Here is a 15037-nt window from a genome sequence, read left to right as displayed (position 1 = left end):
TTCCTGTCTACAGAGAGCGACTTCTTGTTACCTGAGTGGGGTCAGGTCATAATTCTCCCCACCTACCTTTCCAGTGGTTGCCTTTGCGGCGACCCTTGTTTGTGAGTATAATTACTGTATTTCTTATACTACACCAACATTGTCTTAAATACTACACCATATTGGGCTCTCGGTTTCATTTATGTCTTTTTCAAGCCTATCTATCTGATCTGTTCACTAGTAGAGATGATGGCTGGGATTTTTCCAGTTTGCATGCAGACTGAGGGTAGCCGTACATCAGGAAATGTGGCACATTAGGGGGGACAGCATTGGGGGTTTTGTCACTCATCCCAACATCACTCGCTGTTACCGCCACACACCCAATCAAACAAGTCGGCCTTACATCTTTTTTAGCATTTTCAACCAATTCATGTTACAGATTTTGGCCCGAAATTTGTTGCATTGATGATTGAGCATGCAATAAGTGGCACTGATGCTCATTGGTTATAATCATCAATTATAAACATCGAATCGGATGGTTGATTGGCCGCCAAGTCGCCTAAAGTGTATGGCCAGCTTTAAAGGAAATTGCATGCATTTGGAACTGGGCTAGTTAAATATATTTCCTTGATTGCCCCCCTTTCAAACTGCACAACATTTGCACAAAGGCTGAAAAATTGTGATAAAACCACCTCTTCTTACTAATCAAATATAAGCATGAAAAAATATATCTGCGGATGACTGTCTGCAGGACAACACTAAGATACACAGAGCTGAAATAAAATAATAGGATTAAACTGGTTGCTGTAGGCCACCCCAACAATTCCCTCTCTCTCGATTTCTGTACTGTAAAGCCACCGGCCTCGCCACTGTCTGCTGCTTGTCAGTATCTCACGCTGCTCTGTATTTATGCTCAGCATTTAGACCATAACTAGCATGAAACTTCCATCCTAATGCTGAAAAAAGCCATTAATAATCGTGTGACTGTCACCATAAACAGTGATTTTCCCACAATTTGCTCATTTACCTTATCATCTCCGTGGCATTGTGGAGAGCCAGTATTTAACAAGCCAAAGGCCAAAGCCATTATGTTTCACATAAGTTAACATTCTGAACTTCGTCAAGCGATATGTTTGCTCACACCTGACAGGATCAGCCTCGCCGGTACTTTTCCCGCCTATAAGTGGATTTTATTCGCTGTTACCTAATCTCTGTCTTTTCAACAAGGATGTTTCCATTTTCTCCATGACAATATTACAGTATGAAATGAGAAACGTTCTACAAGTGAATCGGAAATCTGATTTCGAGGTGAACACAAGCTTTTCGAGATTCACTCTTAGTCATTTAGGCTGCAATTCAAACACATACACCAGCAGCTAAATTGTACTTCATTAATAGAATAATGTTCCACTTTCATTTTTCCATGTTTATTTTAATCAAATTTAATTTTAAGAATCCAAAACTAAAGGAAATTGTATTTTATTGCAAGTTATGAGTGTTTAAAATGTGCAATGTATTGCCACAGAGAGTAGTTATGGCAAATGCTATATCAGCGTTTAAAGGGGGATTAGATGCTTTTCTTGCGTTGAAAGACATCCATGGTTATAATTACTAGGTAATGCCCAGTGGTGTTGATCCAGGGATTTTATCTGATTGCCATCTTGAGTCGGGAAGGAATTTTTTTCCCTTTTGTGGCTAATTGGAGCATGACTTGTAAGCGTTTTTCACCTTCCTCTGGATAAACAGGGGTATGTGGGGGACAGGCTGGAGTTGTACTTTGTTCTATGGTTGAACTCGATGGACGTATGTCTTTTTTCAACCCAAATAACTATGTAACTATATAACATTGAATCTGCACTGTTTTGCGGAGTGCAGACTGTCTAGAGCAGGGATGTTGAACTCCAGTCCTCAATTTATCATCACAGCTCACATTAATTGATGGTATTGAATCAGAAAAGGCATGGCTCATTATGTAGAACATTTTCTCCATGTATCAGTCCATCTTAAACACTGGCATGGATATGGACCTCGAGGACCAGAATTCGACACCTGCGGCCTAGAAACTTCCCATCTTGCTGGATGAGATATAAAAAATGTGTTTCTTGTTTTTCACACCTGTACTAATCCATTCAATAGTTTCAGACATGGACACCCCATATGACATTTTCTGTTTCGGAACCCTGTGGAATAACCGTCTTTTGTGTGCACGTTTGGATTATTACATATCATCAATAAATCTTGACAGTAATCTGTGCAGCATACAGAATTGAATGGCATGTCAGGGGTCTGCATAGAGAGGAAGAAGAAACCTTTTAGAAAAGTATGCACTCCACATGACAGCAGTACTAGACTGTTGATAAATGCCAAACCTAAATGTTAACAGGGTTAACATTATATTGCAGAGTGGGGGTCTCACATTTTTTTAAAGTTTTAAAAAGTAAATTTTTTAAAAAGTTCTGGATGTGATATGATAAACATGGGTACATATAGTATCAATCCTACTAAGAACTTCCCCATCTTCCTATTTTACTTTTTTTTCAGTTTTTTTTTCAAGGCTTATTAGACCAGTGCTTTATCTAGGCAGTTGAATCAGCATTATGATACAATGACTGCACTCATTAAAAAAATTATAATAATTGGAAGCCAAAAAAGTTGTGATAACAGGATAGTGCTGAAAAGTTCAAAAGCTCATTATTTCTCTCTGTGGAGCTGAATGCACTAGATTTTATGTCACACTGATGTGGCTACTGTTGAATGCAAGGAGAAAATATTTGCATCTCATTGATCAGCCATTATCATCACTTATTTGCCAGTTACTGATAAGATGCCATCATTGAAGTAACTGCTTCAGAATCGTAGGGGTATATGCACAAAAATAGTACTTTAAAATTGCCAACTGTGCACAAGTAGTGATAGTACAGCCCAAGTAGCGTATTACATGCTATTTTAGCTACATACGCTACATAGATACCAGATTGCACTATTTGTGCAATGCGCACTATCCTACTGCCTACATACTCAACTAACATATTAAATGCTGAGAAGATGATGTAGGCAATTAAATTACATTTATTTTCCTTTCCAACATCCATCTGAACATAAGCTTGCAAAATTAGTAACACATTATAATTGCATTATTATCTAGGGAGCAATTTGGTGTTGATTTGATATATTTACATTATAAGTTCAGTTATCCTGTAATTACTGTTCTGCTATCCCAGCATTGATGAGGTTCATATCATTGTCTAGAGAAAAATGTCTCCGTATTTCTATAGCTCTTAGAACCTCACACATATAGTAGCTTTACTGGGAGACTTTAAGTCTTCTGAGCTGCTAAAGAAAGGAGAATACAGTATAGCTCAGGTAATTAGAGCTAATTAATGCTGTAGAAAATCTGAAATCCTTCTTGAAGACATTTAATTAGTTAGGATAGGGGGATAGGTTGACAGGCAGCAACTATGCTAAAGGTGTAACACCCGCAGGGTCTGCTGAGAAGATGGGAGACAAACTGTCATTTGTCATGTCTACTCAAGAGCTCTACAGACAATAATTGACCCCATGATAAGTGGGAGAGATCTTCGGGCCCTAATAGTATTTCTCAAACTGTATTTTTTGTAATAAAATTCCTCTTTTGTTAAGAAAAAATAATCTGGTCTACAACCTTCATGGACAGGGTCGCTTTGGCAGCTTAAAGAAAGGATATATAAACCCAAACCAAGTAACTTATTACTGATATACTTGTAGTTTGTTCTACCAAATATGGACAGGATTGGAACTTTAATTCTATAAAACACAGCTGATGAACAAACACAATTGTATTTGCGTGGGTTTCCTCTGGGCACTCCGGTTTCCTTCAACATTCCAAAAATATACAGATAAGACAGTTGGCTTCCCCCTAAATTTTCCCTAGAAACTATGATGGACATGTGACTGCAGTAGGGACTAAATTGTGAGCCCCTCTATGGGACTGTTAGTGACAAGACTATATCAGTGCTATATAATAATAAATACTAAATAATAGTAATTCTAACAATAAAAGAGCTAAAAGTAATCATGAAAATGATGATTATTAAATCTTCTCTAAAGCCAGAATGTTATCATACTAATGGCCTCCTCCTCCCACGATTAATTTAGCATAATAGAGTATCAAGACACTTACCTGGGGCTTTTATCAGCCCCCTGTAGCAGTAATGTCCCACGCCGTTCTCCTCCGATCTGCCGTTCTCCGCCGCCAGCCCCGGTCTAGCGCGTCATGCATCCAACTGCGGCTGCACGGCCGCGGGTGCAGTAAGCTGCAGATGACGTGAACGGGAGCGTGCATTATTCGTCTGTGTTAGACGAATAATAGCCCGATGCCGGTGGCGGGGGACATCAGATCGGAGGAAAATGTCAGTTCCAAAGGTTATAATTATACTTATCCACATTTGTTTTGTTTAATTTTGATTTTATGTTTTACTTTAAGTCTCCAAATATCTTTAAATAACTTTTCCATGATAACATTTTCATTGTTGAGAAATATTCTTGGTTAATGTCTCCATTGCTGGAAGAATAGCCCTCCTGAATGGAATGAAATATTAGCAATAGTGTTGTCCTTATCTGTACTGCCAAATGGGACGACGCTAGCTCTGCATCTTCTGCTTTCATTCCACAGCCAATTCATATGTCACCGTGAAGACTTGGCAATGCCCCACACCTGTTCGGAACAGATGTCAGGTGGTCAAGGTTCCTTGTTCTTCACTGTCACCCTTTCAGTGTCAGTGTGTAAGCTCTGCTGGTAATCAATCATCATCTCCAGCCCCATGCTGATTGTTGGGCTGTGAACCATACATTCAGATTCATCGTTTGTGGAATCACATAATGCAGTGGCGTGCCCTTTATCCTGGTGGTGTAAGATGTGATTACAGACAGTCACACTGGGAATTACTGAAGCTCAGCGTGGCAATTACAAGCCTGCCCTGCCTAGGAGCTCCTCTCCCTGAGCCGCTCTTATTCTCATGCATAAAGAGTTCATGTCAGTATTAGGCTGACCAGACAGTATTTACCTGCAATAAGTCTTAGTCCAGCTCTGTGAATGTAGACAAGCAGATAAGTCTATGATTTCTTATGTTTTAGCTAGTTTGATGGAAAGCTATCAGTAATTTTTTATACATGTATCACAGACAACTTCATTGCATATCTTTTTTATGTTTAAGCCCTGGTCTATCTTACATTATTTATTAACGCTTTTTTGACGGATGTTTCTGGCCCCGTATGGACACTATTTTGCCCTGCGATTACTGTGATTGGCTCAAAGTAATCACGGCGTCAGGAGCCAATCGGATTGTCTCTTAGAGAGATGCGGAAGCTCTGCTGTCACTGAAACAGCAGAGCAAGTGGGTGCATCGACAGAACAGTGGCGTGAATGGAGAGGACGGTATGAGTGCGCAGCGGTGAATAGTTGGAATTTACATCCTCTCAGAGCTGCATGGCCATCAGCAGGACCTAGATTCCAACTACATTGGTCCGGACTTGTGCAGTTTAATAAAAAAAAAAAAACTATTGGATAACATAACAGGGAACCTTAACCACTTAAGGACCGGGCTATTCTGCTCTGATCTGTGCTGCGTGGGCTCTCCAGCCCACAGCACAGATCAGGTTTCAGCCAGGGCGATCAGACTTGCCCCCTTTTTTCCCCACTAGGGGGATGTCCTGCTGGGGGGGTCTGATTGCCGTCGGCTATGTTTGTGTTGCGGGGGGGCTCCTCAAAAATCTCCTCTGCAGCGTTTTCCGCCCTCTCTTCCTCTCCCTCCCTCTCCCTCTGGGCTGCGCAGGACGGAAATCCGTCCTGCGCTGCCTCTGATAGGCTTCAGCCTATCAAATGCCGGCGTTCATCGGCCAATCAGAGGCTGGGGATCGCCATTATCCTTTATGATGCTGTAAACAGCGGGGATTTCTTCCCCGCGTGTTTACATTTAGCCTGCGAGCCGTGATCGGCAGCCCGCAGACTGTTCACGGAGACAGCCTCCATGAACTGACATGGAACCATGGGAAACCACTACTGACCAGCCGACGCCTATCGGCGTTAGGTGGTCGTTAAGTGGTTAAATAAAAGGAATATAGGTGCTGTCATCTTTATTCCCTTATAAACAAGGATACTACTAGGTACTCCAGAGTCTTGTGATTGGCCTAAAATTTCTGTAGTATTCTGATTGCTGCGGTAAAATTCTGCATTCTCTGATTGGTCCAATTCTTCAACTCTGAAGTATTTGGCCAATCAGAGAATGCAAAAAATGACCAAAAAGAGACTCCTCGAGGCATCGGAAAACAGAAATCAGAAATTGACGGAATCGGTCATCAGCATTCGCAGAAATTGGGATTTCCACGGATTTAGAATTTTGCATTTCTGACCACCCCTAAGGCCTGGAACCCACTAGCAGAGCTTTTCTAGACAATAGTAATTTTGTAACGCTCTTGCTATGCAATGCTATGGGGTATTTTTACAAAATCACATCCCTCAAGTGGGATCACACCCATACACACCCTTACATTAGCAAGAGCTTTTCAAATCACAAGCGCTCAGAAAAGGCTTAGAAAAGGGCTTCTAGTGGGTTCTAGGCCTAAAGGTGGCCAGTAACGGTCCAATTTCTAGCAAAGAATCATTCACTACACCATCAATGAACCAATCTATCAAGACCAACATAAAAATTCACATTTTGGTTGATGAAAATCCAATCGGACGACTATTTTTATAATCATTCGTAATCAATTGTGCCCATCAACTGAGATTATTTACAACCAATCTGATCAGAATTTCTGATCGCTCAAATTATTTTGTGCTAGGAATTAGTGGTCACTTTCAGTCAGATTTGAGTCAAATTATCTGATCTGCATGCTCATTCTGGGCCAGTGACTTATAGTACTAGAGACACAGCATGAGCACAGAAGTCTAATATTCCTCTAACATCAGGTTCCCTTTAAAGAGAACCCGAGGCGGGGTTCTTTGAATGAAATCCCCATACAGAGGCTGGGTCTGTCTATAGAGCCCAGCCTCTGTTGCTATATAGATCGCCCCTAATCACCCTCTGCACTCTACAATACCCAATAAATCACAGCCGCGCTGTGTGCGCTGTGTTTACCTCGTTCCTGTCACTCTCACCACTCCCCCCGCCTCCTGCATCGCTCCGGTCCCACCTGCGTCCTTTCCCTCCAATCAGCGGTGAGGGAAGGGACGTGGGCAGGGACCAGAGCGATGCAGGAGGCGGGGGAGCGGCGAAACTGACAGGAGAGAGGAAAACACAGCGCGCTGTGACAAGCTGAGTATCAGCAGCGCGGCTGTGTTTGGGGGGTATTGCAGAGCGCAGGGGGGGGGCTTAGGGGCGAACTATATAGCAACAGAGGAATTTTATTCTCAGAACCCCGCCTCGGGTTCTCTTTAATGTCAAAGAGATCCTGCTTTCCAAGCACTGCCAAGCTGATCCCTTTTGAGAGGGTGTGGGGCTGGCATTCCTCTCAACTCTTCTCTTGTGAAAGTAGGGGGAGGGGGTGGGAGGAGTTTGGACAATAACTTTTGTAATCTGCATCAGTGACAACAAGGAGTTTAAAAAAATCTTTATATCATAAAATATTTAAAACTTAAGATACATTATTACCCAGCTGAGCTTACTGACACAGCTCTAGCCAGTGAAGAATTCTACATAAACACACATGCAGTAAACATAGGGAAGCGGTAGTAAAATGCTTGGGTCCCCAGACTTTATGGATGGGGGATAGTTGCATGCTCCGAATGCTGTATGTGACTTGTGGGATTTCCAATACTAAGCACTTTACCTGCTTTAGAAAAAGCTATTACATATAATCTCGCACACAATCTCCCGAACGCTGGGAAAATTCCATCAGTGCTGCTGAGCAAATACCCAGTCAATAACCCCCAAGGCAAATACACAGAAAATAACATATTTAGCAATTTAAAATACACGCTCTGCAGAAATGAGTAAATAATTCAGTATAATGTGTATAAAACCAAGTCGTCAAAACAAGCTAAGTACTTGTTAAACAATAGCATGTTAAATTAATGAAGAATATTGACAATTGCCTTTCGGCTTGATGCCAAAAGGTGGACGGCCCATTCAGAATGATTATCTGACTTAAACCGAAGAAAACTCCATGGTGGTCTCCTAGGTTTCATGTCTCCCCAGATACATTTTGTAATTCCTTTTATATATCGAGGGAGGTACTATTGAGCATAGTGTAGCATTGTTTTAGGTATGCTTAGCACAAGAGAATGTATGCGTGCTCAAACACCAAGTCTAACCCTAAAAAAATCTGGCTTTGCAAATCTGGCCTAATTGGCCTACCATGAGGCTTTGCTCATACAAATATGCGTTTGCTTTCGCATGCCAAACTATGCAGGGTCAAAAGCCAATACCGCAAAGCAGTTGCCCTGCGGGAATTAGTTCATGCTACATTAGTATTATCCAGGAGCGCCACAGGGAGGCTTCCCAATGCCCCCAGGGCAACCGCTTTGTGGTATTGGTTTTTGACCCTGCATAGTTTGGCATGCAAAAGTAAATGCATAATTGCATGAGCAATGCCTCATGATAAGCCAATTAGGCCAGATTTGCAAAGCCAGATTTGTTAGGGTTAAACTTGGTGTTTGAGCATGCATAAATTCTCTTGTAGTAAGCTGTTATACGTATGCTTTATAGGCTTGTAATGTAAAACAAAGTTCAAAGGGAAGTTTTGAGTGTTCTCCCACTAGATATATATATTTTTGTATTTTATTTTTTTTCAACAAAAAAAAAATAACTTTTCAACACCAAACTTATTTAGAGTATTTTCTTGAATGTTCAGGAGGAATCTTATTAGGATACGGACCAAGACCTACACGGTTTAAGTGCTACATACATACAGTAGCTACCATGGGGTCCCTAACTGATAAATCATTTTGCTGTGCATAATGGTAGTCTTACCAGATCACCAAATGACACCATGGGACAGCCCTACACTTTCTATATTCCTGTCTAAGGCCTGGTTCACATTAGCGCTAAAAGGGAACGGAATGTTCACCTATGGATCCGTTCAAATTGGTCTGTTAGAATTGGATCTGTTTCGTATGAACCGCTAAATGGAAGACAAGTTTCCTCCTGCAGCAATTTTTCCGGACTGCTGAGCCCAGCGGAACAGAAAGGGAAGCTGAAGCGCTGCATTGTGGGTAATGAGAAAACGGAACATTTCTTCACACTAGTGAAGAAACAGACCATTCTAAGGAGCAAGATACATGTTGGTGATGGGGGTCTGGGGGGATGTGGGGAAAAAGAACGGAAGCAGCTGAACAATGGAGTAAAAACGGATTCGATCAACCGGTAATCAGATCCGCTTTTACGTATCCGTTTGCCAATTAATTGCCAGTGTGAATTAGGCACAAGTCCGTGCAGAATGACTGTGAGATTTATTTCTAGCTTGTGTTGGAGCCCATGAAGTTTGGATTTGAATTGGTAGCTCCGGGCAAATACTATACTTTTATTTCATAGTTCATTGCATTGATCTTGATAAATACACCCGCAACATTTCCACTCTCAGTCCTGCTTTGATAGCCTAAGACCAGTATTACTATTAAAGGGACTCCGAGCAGTGCAGAAACTATGGAAAGATGCATATCATTTTAAAGCTCTCTTTCTCCTCTTTCCAATGATATATAAACCACCATCCTACGTCTTTTAGTTTTCGCTATTTTCGCGATTGAAATTGCAGCGGCCGCGAAAATAGAGAAAACTAAAAGGTGTAGGGCAACGATTTAGGTGTCGTCAGAAAGAGGAGAAAGAGAGCTTTAAAATGATATCCATCTTTCCATAGTTATATTGTATTACACAGGACGACACTTTCCCCAGTGTCAGCAGCTCCATTCTGCTGAATGCAGCTGCTGACTTTGACAAAAAGTCGCCCTGTGTAATACAATATAACTATGGAAAGATGGATATCATTTTAAAGCTCTTTTTCTCCTCTTTCTGACGACACCTAAATCGTTGCCCTACGCCTTTTAGTTTTCTCTATTTTCGTGATCGAAATCGTGGCCGCGGCAATTTCAATCACGAAAATAGCGAAAATTAAAAGGCGTAGGGTGGTGGTTTATATATCATTGGAAAGAGGAGAAAGAGAGCTTTAAAATTATGTGCATCTTTCCATAGTTTCTGCACTGCTCGGAGTCCCTTTAATATTTATTGTATTTATAAACCGCCAACATATCACGCAGCGCTGCACAATAGATACATGGGTTAGTATACAAGGTAGGACATACAGGAAACTCACAACAAAACAAAATCATGCAAATGTCTTTGATAACAGTAGTTCAGTGTCTTTGGACAAAATATCTTTTCTAGTCTGCAAGACGGGTGTCAGACAGTGAGATTGCATTAAGCTGCAGACACTAGAGGATATGCATTCATTTTGAAACTGTTTACCTGCACTAGAGGGTCTATTCCAAGAGGACATTTCTCCTGAAGATTCCTAGATGCATGTATTCAGGGAAGGACGCCGTTATTGATACGCATCGCAAATGCTCTGTGACTTTAGTTATTCTTCAGCAGGTATTTGGTAGGAAAATGTAATTATGTACAGAGCAGGGAAAGTGCTGAGTGGATAATATGATTCAGCTGACTGTTGTTTGCAGCTTTTCTGCCATATATCTTCTGAAACGGTCGTCTTTTTGAGGTTGCATTCAGGGCAATGGTGCTGTGTCAGTAATACATTTTGCACATCAACAGGACGGCGATACAATCCTGGCCTCTCTATCTGCGGAGGGCGGCTTTGGCACTAAGGGGAAAAAATGCTGTTAAGCACTAGATCAACTTGTTTTATTTATTCTCTTTTTTTGTGCATTAAATAATGTTTAAAGTAAGCCTGAGAACACACACACATATATATATATATATATATATATATATATATATATATATATATATATATATATATATATATATATATATATAATATATATTAATATATATATATATACAAACACTTTCATTCCAGCACAGGAGACTTGGGCGCAGCCGGCGCCACCATAGGTCGTAATAGGAATTACGGCTATAGAGGTGAACAGGGAGTAACTTCGGTGCAGTCAGAAGATGGAGCTAAAATTGCTTATAAAACACAATAATTCGACGTCCAGCAATTGCTGGAAGCCGAATTATTTCATTCCTCCACTATCCATGGCGGCCTGGAGGGGGAATAGGGGAAAAGTAATTAACACGGCCGGGACTTGTGCCGCAGCAGGATCAGCCATATACCGCTGCATCCTGCGCCCAAGTCTACCGGCGCCGATTCCTCTCGTACGCATTATATATATATATATATATATATATATATATATATATATATATATATATATATAAAAATATATATATATATAAATACATATATACATGTACTTACCTGGGGCTTCCTCCAGCCCCCTTCAGGCTCACCAGTCCCTCACCCACTGCCAGGAGGTCACCTGGTTCCTCTGCCTGATAAAATCGGCTAATCGAAATTGAAACTCTTTGGAATGGTTTGCACAAATGCAAAATAAAGCATGGTACACACCTTAAAATTTGATTAACCAATCAGTGACCAATTTAACCACATCCATGTAGTATGAGAACCTACCTACACAATCTGCTTATAGTATTCACAAATCTGTTGGCACTTATACTACAGGCAGGTGGTAAAATTGGCCAATCATTGGCTGGTCGTCATTGAAGGTAAAAACCATGCTGAATTTCTTTTTTCAAATCCAAACAGTTTTACTTCTACAACTATTACTACTAATAGTCATCATCATGCCTTAAGTGACATTGAAGACTGCACTATACCATCACTGTGACTCAATTCCCACTTTATTTTCTTTTAATATAATCTACATGCTATAAAGGCTTGTTTCTACTAGGGGTGATTTGTTGGACTATTAAACACAACCTCTTGAAATCACGAGGCTGCTATCCGATTTGCAAGTGGGGAAAAAATTAGATGGCATGCAGAAAAAAAAATGAGTCAGGCATGAAAATCTCTATAGCCATGCATGGCACAGCTGGAAGGATTCTGATGTGCTCTCGTGTCACATCAAGTGCATCTTGGACATGCGTGTGGCTTGGACAGTGTGCGTCTCGGACATGCGTGCGTCTCAGACATGCACTTAAAGTGAACCAGAGACGAAGCACCCTCATGTGTTTTAGCATATACTGTATATCAGTGGGAACATTAGAGAAAACACCTACCCTGCTCTCTGTTTCATTCTTCACTGCTCAGTCTGCTTGTTATCAGCCCTGATAAAATCCCCGACTGAGCATTCAGTCTGGCTTTGCTCAGGAATCATTATAGCTGAGTCTGTCTTCTCCTATGTCTTTTCAAGCCCAAGTCTGCCCCCTTGTGGCTTTGCTATAATGACTCAGCTATAATAATTCCTGAGCAAAGCCAGACTGAATGCTCAGTCTGGGATTTTATCAGGGCTGATAACAAGCAGGCTTAGCAGTGAAGGATGAAACAGAGAGCAGGGTAGGCATTTTCTCTAATGTTCCCACTGATATATATGGTAAAATACACGAGGGTGCTTCGTCTCTGGTGCACTTTAACTAAAGCTTTTGGTTGAACCTGGATTTTAGCATTTTAGTAAACGGCGGTTTATTTTTAAACTCGCCATTTCTCAGAGGCAATTGCGATAATGGCATTCATTATACTGCCTGGTATTTCAGTGCTGAAGGGGTGAATACTATATTTCACAGCACGATATTTAATTATGCATTTCTGCGAATGATTTGCACTTCCTTAATGCGAGTGATATTCTGCTGCAGGCCAGAAAGGCTTCTCACATCTGCTAGCCACTTAACATCCCCTCCTTCACTTCAAGAATCTTCCTTAATTAAACAAGAGCTTGGAGTTGTCATCTGCGAACTAGTGTCTTGCAGGGGATTGAAGAGGAAAAAAGCCACAATATTTCACAAAGGGAAACTTTTTTTAAAGTTCCGCTGAGGCTGAGTTACAGAAATCACTTAACTGTTATACTGTAACTGTAAAATATTTGTATATCTTACAGAAGAACTCCTGGCAAAATAAAGCATACAAAAATAGATTTGCAACAGGAAGAGCGTTCTTCTTGGGCCTTTTCTGTCTTCCTTTTTCCTTTTCATTTTTGTATGTTTTATTTGTAAGGAAACATAAAGTTTTGGAATGTTTTTGACTACGGTGAAATTGCATTTCTGTCAGACACAGATCCTAATGCAGACAAAGTTACTTGTTGGTTATCTTGTGGTTTTGATTCACTTCTGATTTATCTGATTTTTTGAGTTGCATTATCTTATAGCTGTACATATTCTGATTCACTAACATTAATGCAAATAAAAAAGTTTACAGTAAGAACCCATCTTCTTTTAACCTCTGACGAAGGGGCCCGTCCTTCAGATCAGGTTTTTTTGTGGCTACACTTGTTATGGGTGTGGAGATCATGATGTCCCCACTTGTTTTATGACCCTTGTAAGATGATCGCCCAGGCTGTGAGGGTCACCAAGGGGTAGGCGAGGAAAAGGGTGAGGACATTGGGGGGCCCTATCAAAGTTATGCTGGGGGCCCCGTGACACCCCTGAGGCTGTGCCACCTGTTTGGGTTGTCTAGACCCATCTGTATTATAGAATTGAATGCCCGAAATGAAAGGGGTTCTTTGCCAGGTAGGACTACTGCCATACACTTTATTTGACCGTGGTAGATTTTTGTTTGCTGGTTTACTGCATAAAAGAATATTTTGAATCCTTCTCCCTGTGATGTACATATTTATGTAATAAACATTACTTGAAGCTTGCATTTGTTTTGTTTTATTGAAATTGCTAATGGATTTTTTTTCATGAATTTTAATCAACTGATTCAATAATTTAGTAAACCAATAAGTAGTCAGTGTGGTTCTCTTATCCCCCAATTAATCCATTTATGCTCTGCAGTATAAACTGTATATGCGTTAGCATGAATGTTTAACGATGTGTGCAGGAAATATTCCCAAACAGGAAAAGACATAGCACACATTTATCAGCTGTGCATCATCTCTGGGTGACATTACAGGGTGCGGTTACAGCATGGTTTGGTAATTTGATAAGCTGTCAAGAGTCCAAAGGTAACCCAACTATTTTATTGAACAGAATGGTGTATAGGCTGAAGAGCATAAGAAATACAGACCAAATCCATTTTGTCCAGATCTGTCCAGTGCTTTTGAATTCATGATTTGGCCGACGTATTCCACTGAATTGTTTAAAGAGTATTCATTGTTGTCCAGGTTCTCTGTATTGGGGAAGCTACAGCAGCCTTTAGTAAGATAAGAGTGCATTTTGCGTATGACTCTAAAGGAGCTCAACATTAATAAGTACATATATAAATTACAGGTAACATTAATAAAATGTATACACTTCATCAATCCACTAGTGCAAAAAAACCAGTGTTGCTCACAAATTTTAACCCAAAGTCATTTTTACATTGAAAATAGTTTTTTTTTTATTTCGAGAAACTTTTCACAACAATACATTGCATTTTCGAAATATGGTGAAAATTCACAACAAAATGAAAAATAATTATTTTTACTGCAAAAACAGGAAACATTATTTTAGCGCAAAAAATGGTGTGAAAATGGAAAAGTCACACAATTATTACAAAATGATTTTCAATGCATTGTTGAAAGTCAAATGTAACATTCTTTTTGATAAAATTAATGTGAAAAGATAACTGGCATTTTTTCGCTCCTCACTGCCAAAAAATTTGGGATGTTTTTTTTTTTACATCATTTTAGCAAAGGGTTAGGGTTAGACTTACCCTCCTCCAGGCACATCAACCCCGAATGGCGGACGGTTATTTTCAACTCACTGCTGCCCCACCCACAGTGTGACATCACATCTGCCCTCTGCTTCCCTGCTCTGAAACAGACTACGTGGTCATCCTGCAGGCTGGCTGGGTCTGTACAGCCCAGTCCAACTATATCACCTGAGGAATGGTGTTCTGACCCTCATTGGGCAACATCAGTCATGCATATGTACAGGCTTTTAGTGAGAGCTTTGCTCCAGTTTATGTATAA

General features: G+C 40.5%; 1 protein-coding gene across 2 annotated transcripts in view; it reads left to right on the top strand.

Annotated features, from left to right (window-relative positions):
• LOC137504537 (neurexin-1-beta-like) overlaps window positions 1-15037 on the top strand; it is a 483008-nt gene that overhangs the window by 212342 nt on the left and 255629 nt on the right. The gene's annotated exons all lie outside the window — the stretch shown is intronic.

Source organism: Hyperolius riggenbachi, chromosome 4, assembly GCF_040937935.1.
Source record: "Hyperolius riggenbachi isolate aHypRig1 chromosome 4, aHypRig1.pri, whole genome shotgun sequence".
Classification (NCBI taxonomy): domain Eukaryota; kingdom Metazoa; phylum Chordata; class Amphibia; order Anura; family Hyperoliidae; genus Hyperolius; species Hyperolius riggenbachi.
The sequence above is the reverse complement of the archived record's forward strand: the minus strand, read 5'-3'. Positions and strand labels throughout refer to the sequence as shown.